Genomic DNA, 9811 nt, shown 5'->3' on the forward strand with positions numbered 1-9811 from the left:
GGGGTCATTTGACCCCAGTACTCTTTCCTGCCATGGCAGGGTGTCGGATTAGATGATCTGTTGAGGTCCCTTCCGACCCTTGAAATTATGAAACTATGAGATTAAGGCACAAGGCTACTTACATGGAAGCACCCTCTGTCTAGATTTATACCTAGAGAAGAAAATGATACATGTGAATCTGGCTGGATGGCAGCATTATGGAAAGAGATATGGGAATCTTTGTAGATCACAGACTCGGTATAAGTCTGCTGCACAACAGGAAAATGCAGTTTCAGGATGCATCAACAGAAACTTTAGGTGCAAGACACAGGAGATGATAATGCCTCTACTTGGCATTGATTAGGCCTCATCTAGAGTGTGGTGTGCAGTTTTAGGCTCTACTACATGTTTAAAAAAGACAGAGAGGGTCCAGAGCCAGGCAACAAAAAATAATAAAGAGCTTAGAAGGGAAGGAGATGTTAAAAGAAATAAGCTTTTTCAGCAGCAGAAAGGGTGTGTAAGAGAGGACACAACAACAGCCTTCAAATATCTGAAAAAACATGGAAAACACCTTTTCTCTCTTGCTGAATAGAGTAGGATGTGGACCAGCAGTGTAAAGTTGCAGCAAAGTAAGTTTAGATTGGATATCTTGGGAAAAAAAATATTTCCTGTGAGAATGAGGCAGTGGAATAGACTCTCAAGGGACGTTGTAGAATCTCCACATTGGAGGTGTTCAAAAAGGGGTTGGATAAGCTTTGGTCAGAAATGATCTAGGAGTAGCTTTGTCTATGTTCTAGTATGGGTATATCCCATGCTTCCTTGGCCTCTTCCCTGGATCTCTTGAGAAGATCTCTTGAGAATATTTTATCAGTCTTGCAGTAGCAGGTCATTGGTCACCATGTTTTACCTGTGGCAGGTAAGCTATTATGTCTTGTGGTTGTGTCAGAGATGACTCTATATTTTTTTCCTAACAGGTTAGATAATGGCTTTGTATGTGATGGTTTGCTTAGGGATCGTCCTGCCTCATGCAAAGGTTGAACTACATGGCCTCTGCAAATAGCTTCCAGCCCTAATTTTCCATGATACTATTTTCTCTATCTTGATTGCTATGGAATGGTGTATGCAGATAAATATTGCCTTATTGGAAACATAGTGCTTGTAAAATCAGATGAAATGGATACAAGTATGCCCATCCTTTTGGTGTTAATGGTTAGAGAACAATTTTTAAAAGTAATTCTTTAATAATGGTTTATTTTTTACAGTAAAATTACAATGCCTGTATTCTATTTGGACTTTAAATTCTTTTTGTTAAATTACTTTATAGTCACTGCATATAACTCCATAATGCATTGGCAGGAAAATGCATTGTTTTCTTGATCTTTCATTTAAAAATAAAAAAGCAGATTATATTGCATGACAGTAGTACGGAAAAAAATGAGAATAAATCTACTGTGTCCTCTAATTCTGCTTATTAAAATAAACAGTGTGAAATTAGTACTGCCTATGGAATATTTGTTTTAGTATTATCATGGTTTCTGTTGCCCTCATGAAGTTGCAGCAAATGGCACTGTTTTTCTTGTTGTCTGATGAATGCTACTATAAAGTAGGAGGACTGAATCTTTTGAGCAATATAAAGAAAAAATCCATGAGTTTCCTCTTGAGCCCCACACATACTCCACTACAGTCTGAAGGATGTTATTGCAAAAAGAAATGAATCATCTGGGTCAAAAATAAAGAATTAAGAAGCCAGCAGTGCTGGAGTTCAGCTTCTGATGTGTTCATTTTTGCTGAATCTGTTCAGTAAACTGACAGGCTGAATCAGTTGCCTCACAGATCACTGGCAAAACTCCAGTGAGAGTGACAGCATGCAAACTCCAGAGAAATTTCAGCAATACCTAATACAGCAACCAAAATAATTTTGCAAATGCAGTTATGGAGAAGCATTTTGTGAAAAAAATATGAATTAGAAACCCACAAATTTAACATTGTACGTTCAAGAATCTTCTTTAAAGTTCTGCCAGGAACTTCGTCAGTCTGGTTAATTGTCTCCAACAACAAACTGTTGGCGCACAGTTTTTCTAACAGTGTCATGTACTAGCCCTCTTCAGAGAGGGGGAGGAAAAGGTGTGGATGAAAGGGACAACTCTCCCTGAGGCATACTTTTAGTAAATATTAGTACATTCCCTTAAGCTTTTGATAACAATCTTTTTTTCAATTTTAAAACTTTGAATGTCTTAATTATTAAACCTCAGGAAGTTTCAGATTCATTTTAAACCTGTATCTCAGTTTCCATTGTTGAATCAAATGTCCCTTTAAAAAGACACTTCTTTCCCTATACCTTTATCCAGCTGTTTTGATTACTCTGCCCTTTGAAGTCATTATATACTCCAATATCACAGGCTTCTCATTTAACTTCTTTTGCATCTGGTAGGTTTTATAGTTCACTAACAGCCTTTGTAGCTGTTTGGGGTATTTCAAGTATTCATGGCAAAGCACATTACTCACATTCCATTATTTCTGTAGGCTTAAACATGATTGCTCTGATTGAGTAGATCTTTTCTAATTCACTTTTTGGTTGCTCCATAATACATTATCTGCATAGTTTTCTGTGGCTGTCACTGCAATTTTGGATTCATTTTCCTTGCAACAAAAGGCTTGGGATAAATTGAAAACACAGTTGCTTTTCTATGTCCTAGGTTTTTTGACTCATAGAAACAAAATCAAAATAAGCATGCTGTAAAAAGAATCATTATTGTCCTGTGTGATATCAGTGTTCATTAGTAAGTCTGTTGCTTACAAAAGCTTACACTATATACATCTCTGAATTAGTAATACACACACATAAACCCACACACACAAACAGTAAAATCCCTGTTATCCAGCATTTAAATAACTGGAACACTCTATTAACTGGAATTTCATGCTGGACAGACAGGCAGGGGCAAGGGAAGCTCACATGTGTCCGGCTGAAAACCACTGGCCTCAGGCAACCAACATTTTTAGATACCTGGCATCCCCCCATTCCCCACTCATGCCGGATAACAGGGATTTTACTCTCTGTGTGTGTGTGTATTCTAAAAGGCATTTCTGGACCTAGCCTAGATCAGGGATCAGCAAAATATGGTCCATGGGCCAGATCCAACACATGAAGCCATTGGATCTGGGTTACAGAGCCAGAAACTTTTGCCTCCATTCACACCTGTGCTGGGGGTGGATAGCTCTTGCAGCTATGCCCATGCTGCCACCAGAAAGAGAATTGAGGGTGAGGAGAAGCAGCAGTAGTGTGGACATAGCTTCCAGGTACAAAACCCCAGAGCAGCTTGCCACCAGCTGGAAACTGCCTGTGCCACAACCAGGGAGTGGTGGAGGGTGGCAGCAGCAGTAATGTGGGCATAGTGTCCAGCTACCTTGCCATGACACAGCTTCCCTTCATCTGGAAGCTATGCTTATGCCCCAACAGCGGGTAGCTGAGAAAAGCAGTGGCAGTATTAATACAGCTCCCACCCAGAGCCACACAGCCAAAGCCACACAGCTAGCTCATACCCAACTGGAGTACAGTTATTCTGGCCTGTGGCTTGAAAAGGTAATTGCCCCTAATCTAGATTGCTGACTGAGCACATAAAACTGGTTACGCTCTAGATACTGAATGGCTTTCTAGCAAACTAATTTGCAAGCATTTGCTTTCCTATTTCAGCCTGGTTGTGCTGAGCAACAAGCAGAGCCTTTGAAATATGACTAAGAGTCTCCTTGCCCTCTGACTTCAAGGTGGTGCACAGCTTACTTTTGAACCGTTCTAAAGGTACTTAAAATGGGAGCATTCACATGATAAAAGGTGTTAACCCATTCTAAGGACCCTATAAGCCCCCCTCTACATGAGCAGGTAAAGGTGCAATGGTGTCTAATGCCTGGTCCATACAATTATGCCTCCTGCCATGCCACGTAGGAGATGTGATTGTAGAATCATGCATAAGATCCCGTTGTGCCTTACTGCCAGTGCAGGCAGTTGCTGTGATCTCCCAGGCAAAGGTTCATGAAACCTTTGTGGTTGGGAATCAAGGCTGCCACAATGAACAAGCCCCCAGGGGGTTCATGCACCCCGGGGCCTGGGGGATCACAGCTGCTGCAATTCCCATGTCCTGGGGGTTTCATGAACCCCCCAGCTGCTGGGACCCAGCTGGCTCCCAGAGCCCAGTGTCCATGGCTGTGGGACTCTGGGTCCCTGTGTTGCTGGAACCCAGGGTCAGTAGCTGCTGTGGCTGAGGATCCCCTTAATTACAAGACTCCCAGCCCCAACTGGGCATGATGCATCCCTGCAGCTGGAAGCCCTATCATCTGATGGGTCTCCCAGCAACAGGACAGAACTTGCTTCATGTGCAAATTAGCTTGGTAGCAACCAGCTATAAAGTTAGCACAGATTTTCAAGGTCTAACTTTGTATGTGGTTGGAAATTTTTAAGGCATTATAGCTACTTTGCACATGTAGCTGATCTCAAGGTAATTGTACAATTAGCCAGTTAATTGCACAATGCCTGTAACATGTAGAGGGGCCCTAAGTGTTTTAAAGTTATGTTATTTAGGGTGAGGATGGTTTTTGAGCCACTCTACCCAGGTTGAGATACAATGTTGTTAGTCTGCTCTTTAGAGATAAAGCCATCATTTTGTAGTCCTTCCTCATCCCATGATGCACAGCTCCTAGCCCTTTTCCACCTTCCAAACTTCTGCTGGTCTTGCTGCTCCACAGCTCCACCTAGGAATGGAGCCAACAGAGTTTAAGCCCCATGGAGAGTATTCAGCCCAGGGAAGCTACATACAAGACTAGGATGGAGACCTGGCATTGGATTACTATAGGCACATTTAGTGCCATGTGGAATATTGAGTTTTGAGTTGTTGTTTTTTTCAGTTCAATTTATTTTTTTATCAGTTGCATATTAACCCCCAGTGAAAGCATGGGGCCCTGAGAAGAAGACTTCTCCAGGCTGCATGCTCTCACTGCACAGCAGCGTCACGCTGGAAGTAGAGACACCAGTGATTAACCCCCAGCAAGGCCATGAAGCCTGCGGAGGTATGCCTTCCTGGACCCCATGCTCTTACTGCATAGTGGCCTTGCTCCCCACCACAGGAAAGCAAGTGTCTCAGAGGTCCACTTGCCTAACCCTGACATGTGACTGAACTTCAGGGGGCTTGAGGGAAAGCTATTCCTCTAACCTGCCTGGGTAGGGAAAAACAAGGGGAAAGGGCCAGGAAGGTGTGGAAAAAATTCTCTTGAGGTAAACTGAGCTTAAAGGCACAGGCAGCCATGAGCAAGGCTTGGGGGCTCTGGGATAGGGCTGGTTGCCTGAGATTCAGTTTGGCAGGGCTCTTGTCAGGTGGCTGGTGTGTAGCCAACTACCTAAGCTCATTGGCTTGGTACTCACCAGCCCCCCTCCCTCCTAGTCTGGGATGGCACTTTTGGGGGGACCCTGGGGGAGGTGGGAGATTCAGCCCCTCTAAACCCTCCCACCTGAACCAGGGCCTCAGAAACTCAGATGGGTTTCATAGTTTCATAGCTGGTAGGGTCGGAAGGGACCTGAGTAGATCATCAAGTCCGACCCCCTGCCATGGGAGGAAAGAGTACTAGATTCAAACGACCCCAGCAAGATGTTCATCTAGCCTCCTCTTAAAGACCCCCAGGGTAGGAGCCTGCACCACTTCTCTTGGAAGTTGGTTCTAGCCACCCTGACAGTGAAGTAGCACCTCGTGATGTATAATCTGAATCTACCCTTTGCCAGCTTGTGACCATTATTTCTAGTCACTCCTGGTAGTGCTCGGGGGAACAGGGACTCCCCTAGTGCCTGCTGGTCCCCTCTGACTAGTTTGTAAGTGGCCACTAGATCCCCTCTCAGCCTTCTCTTGTGGAGGCTGAACAGGTTCAGGTCCCTGAGCCTCTCCTTGTAGGGCCTGCCCTGCTTCCCCCGATCATGTGAGTGGCCTTCCTCTGGACCCTCTCCATGTTGTCCACATCCCTCTTGAAGTGTGGCGCCCAGAACTGGACGCAGTACTCCAACTGCGGCCTGACCAGTGCCGCATAGAGTGGGAGGATCACCTCCTTGGACCTGCTCGAGACGCATCTGTGGATGCATGACAAGGTACAGTTGGCCTTCCTGACCACTTCCCCACACTGCCCCATGCTTATTTTGGCATCAATAATGATTCCAAGACCCCTTTCTGCCTCTGTACTGATGAGAAGGGAGTTTCCCAGCTTGTAGGTCTGCTGCTGGTTCTTCCTCCCTAGGTACAGTACCTTGCACTTGTCAGTGTTGAAGCCCACCCTGTTCTTATCCACCCACCCCTGTAACCTGTCTAGGTCTGATTGCAGCCTATTCCTCCCTTCTAGCATGCCCACTTCCCCCCACATCTTAGTGTCATCTGTGAATTTGAACCGGGTGGTTTTTACTCCCTCATCCAAGTTACTGATGAAGATGTTGAACAGTGCGGGCCTGAGGACCGAGCCCTGGGGAACCCCACTGCTCACATCCCTCCAGGTCAAAAATGACCCGTCCACCACCACTCTCTGGGTGTGGCCCTCCAGCCAGTTAGTGACCCATTTGACTGTGTAAGTGTTGACACCATAGACCCCTGGTTTTTTAATGAGAATGGGGTGAGAGACAGTCTCGAAGGCCTTCCTATAGTTCAGAAAGACTGTCTACTGCTACCCCTGCATCTAAGAATTTTGTGATCTGGTCATAGAAGGCCACCAGATTGGTCTGACAGGACCTGCCTCTAATGAACCCATGTTGGTGCCCCATGTTGATCTCCCCTGCTGGTTCCTCATGGACATGCACCAGGATAATTCTCTCAAAAAGCTTACCCAGGATCGAGGTAAGACTAACTGGCCTATAGTTTCCTGGGTCCTCCTTCCTCCCTTTTTTGAAAACGGGAACCACATTGGCCTTTTTTCTGTCCTCTGGCACCACACCAGAGCACCACGAGTGCTTGTAAAGCCATGCCAGGGGTCCTGCAATGACCTCTGCTAATTCCCTCAGCACTCTGAGATGGAGATCATCTGGACCAGCTAATTTAAATACTTCTGGTCCTTCCAGAAGTTCCCTGACTAGATCCTCACTGACCGGAGGCCTGGGTGCGCCTCCCCTGGGATCTGTTGGAGTCCTGGTGGGGGGGCTGATCTGGTCCCTGCTCAGGAAAATGGAGGGAAAGAAACTGTTAAATAGGTTAGCTTTGTCATCCAGTGTGATGACCAGATTTCCTAGTGTGTCTTGCAGAGGCCCCACATAACTTGGTACCTTCTTTTTACCCGCTATGACATGGAGTTTGTTGCAAGCAGTTGGCACTTGCCAGCCCTCTTCTACTCTGTGTCAGGCATGCTTGTCAGGCAGATCAGCCTGGCCCCTGTCCTGCCAGGGACTCTGATCATGCAGTCTAGCTTGAGCCAAGTACACAGCAGCCACACCTACAGCAAGCCCCAGCTAATGAATTTAGCATCAGCTTAGAAGCAGCAAGCACCCTGATTGCCTGCTGGGAGTATCACCTATCCATCTAGCAACATCTGGGACCCTGGGTTTGTTGGCTAGTTAATGGCTCTGCTGTGGCCAGTCTCCTGGTCTGTGCATTCTGGTTCTCCTTGTTCCTTACCCTGGTTTTTGGCTTATTTCTGGAGTTCAGCTTTGGGTTTCCCTGGAGTTTTGTTTCATGACTCTTGGCACTGCTCTAGGTCTGTTTTTGAACTTCATCCTGTGTATTCTAAGTACCTAGACTGGTACTTAGCATTTGAGCCCTAAATCTTGACCCTTGAGTATGTTGTGGACTCTGCTTCTGGATCTCCCTCTGGCTTTGGTATGTGGTTCCAGCCCTTTGACTGAGCCCCAGGCCCTGCTTTCCCTCAGTGGCCTAATCCTTAGACCAGACTGCCTACACTCTGGTCCCTTACACCCTGCTTCTGGCCTGGTCCACTGTGCTTCAACAGCCCCCCTCCCAGCCTGCACAACCCTCTACCCTGGACCTGATCCTGGCTTCCCCAGCCTTCACTAGAAAGGGCACTGCCAGGGGAGTCTCTGGAGCAGTCTGACACAGGGCCAGCCAGCTGGGCTGGGCTAGGGGGCTCCCCAGAGCCCCCTAGTTCTACTTCTATTAACTTTGTAATCTTGTCAGCTTTCAAAAGAAACTCACAGAACATTTGCAGGTCTCTGGCCAGACAAGAGCTGACCTTAAGGAATTGGAAATAGTACTTTCTTTTCCTAGAAAATATTTGAATAGCCATTTCACTGGTAGTTATTTTCAGCTACCTTTCTCTGTCAACATTAGACATTATTGGAATGTTAACTAACAATATATTTAGGATATATTTTATCCTTGTTTTTAATGGCAGAAGGAGAGAAGACTGAATAGCTCCATAAGAAAGCATATAATTATTATTATTATTATTGTTTTTTGGTTTTTTAGTGGAACTTTGAAACTTATCCAAAGCCTGTAAATATAAACAGAAAGACTCTCGTTGATATTAGTGGACACTGGACCAGACCTTTAGTTTGATACTCCTTTTATTTTGATGAGTTTTCGTCTTTCTTGTTATTTTTTCTGCATGCCTTATCTCTAGCTTCTTTTTTATCTGTTAATATTCTGTAACTCATTTCATCTAGGCATAGTGCTTTCTCGTGCAGAATACAACAATATATTGCCTCCAGTTCCATTAGTCCTTGCATGTGCATCTCTAGGCATTTTATTTACTTTCTTTAAATATCAATGGCATATTTAAGGTTTATGTTCTGTCCTGCATTTTGGCTGATAATTCCACAGACTGTTCTTTCTTTTATAACTCTCATAATTCCTTAAATTCCAATAACTTGGAAACCTGTTAAATCAGCTGCAAATAGTTACCCTGCTGATTCCTTTTGAGAAAAGAAATTAAACCTTTCATATGTGTTATTCTTGCTTGAGTGCACAATATGTTTGCAAATAAGTCATTCTATCAGTCCCTTTTTATTTATAATTATCATTTGTTTCTGCACTATCTTTAGATATTTCCTCTTTCAACAGAGAAATAATTCTGGTGAAACCATTTCTTCATTACACTTGGCTTTAATTGTAATATCACAGATACAAAATCTTTCTTCCCATTTTCTCCAGTTTTTTTCTGCATTTATTTTTCAAGTTTCAATATTAGATGTTTTAATTGCAGCATCTGCAGTTCTTATGACAGCTTGTTACTTGATTGTGTTGGAAAAAGACATTTTAGAATTGTTAATTATTATTTTGATCTTGATAGGACCTGGTGGCCCCAATGCAACTTCATTGTGTTAGAAGTAGTATAAATACATCAGCTCCATCTTTACAGAAAGAATAAAAGTCTGTACATCACCGTGAAATGCTATTTGATATACAACCAAAACAGAGATAAGACATGCATATTTTTTATTTCAGTGTAGGTAGTCGAGACCAACATTACATACTTTCACCTGGAATTACCTTTTACTATCCACATCAAGATAAAAGTAACTGTACTTTATCTATCCTAGGATTTTAGCATGCCTTATAGACATTAAAAATAAAACAAAGCAAACAAACAACAATCTGTCCCAGTCTTGAAGAGATAAGGCATACAATGAGGGAAACAGAACCACAGAGAAGCTGATATGCCTTCACCGGCACCTTTCATCACATCAGTAGCAATCTTTTTTGTTTCCCTTTCCATTAGCTTATCTGTTAGAGTTCACTGCCTGCAAAATTTCCATTATCTTATTGGGGTTAATACAGAAAAAGACCAGATCAAAATATACTTTTGTGTGTATACTCAGAAACTGCAATGATGATACTCAGTGATAGAGTATATACACAGAAGA

At 43.7% G+C, this 9811-nt stretch overlaps 1 long non-coding RNA gene across 1 annotated transcript in view; it reads right to left on the reverse strand.

Annotated features, from left to right (window-relative positions):
* LOC109323198 overlaps window positions 1-4408 on the reverse strand; it is a 385352-nt gene extending 380944 nt beyond the window's left edge. Inside the window, exon 1 of the long non-coding RNA XR_002104576.1 lies at window positions 4337-4408. This is a non-coding gene — a long non-coding RNA (uncharacterized LOC109323198). The remainder of the gene's footprint in view (window positions 1-4336) is intronic.
* Between the last annotated feature and the right edge of the window lie 5403 nt (window positions 4409-9811).

The sequence above is a fragment of the Crocodylus porosus genome, unplaced genomic scaffold, assembly GCF_001723895.1.
Source record: "Crocodylus porosus isolate Cpor-Errol unplaced genomic scaffold, CroPor_comp1, whole genome shotgun sequence".
Classification (NCBI taxonomy): Eukaryota; Metazoa; Chordata; order Crocodylia; family Crocodylidae; genus Crocodylus; species Crocodylus porosus.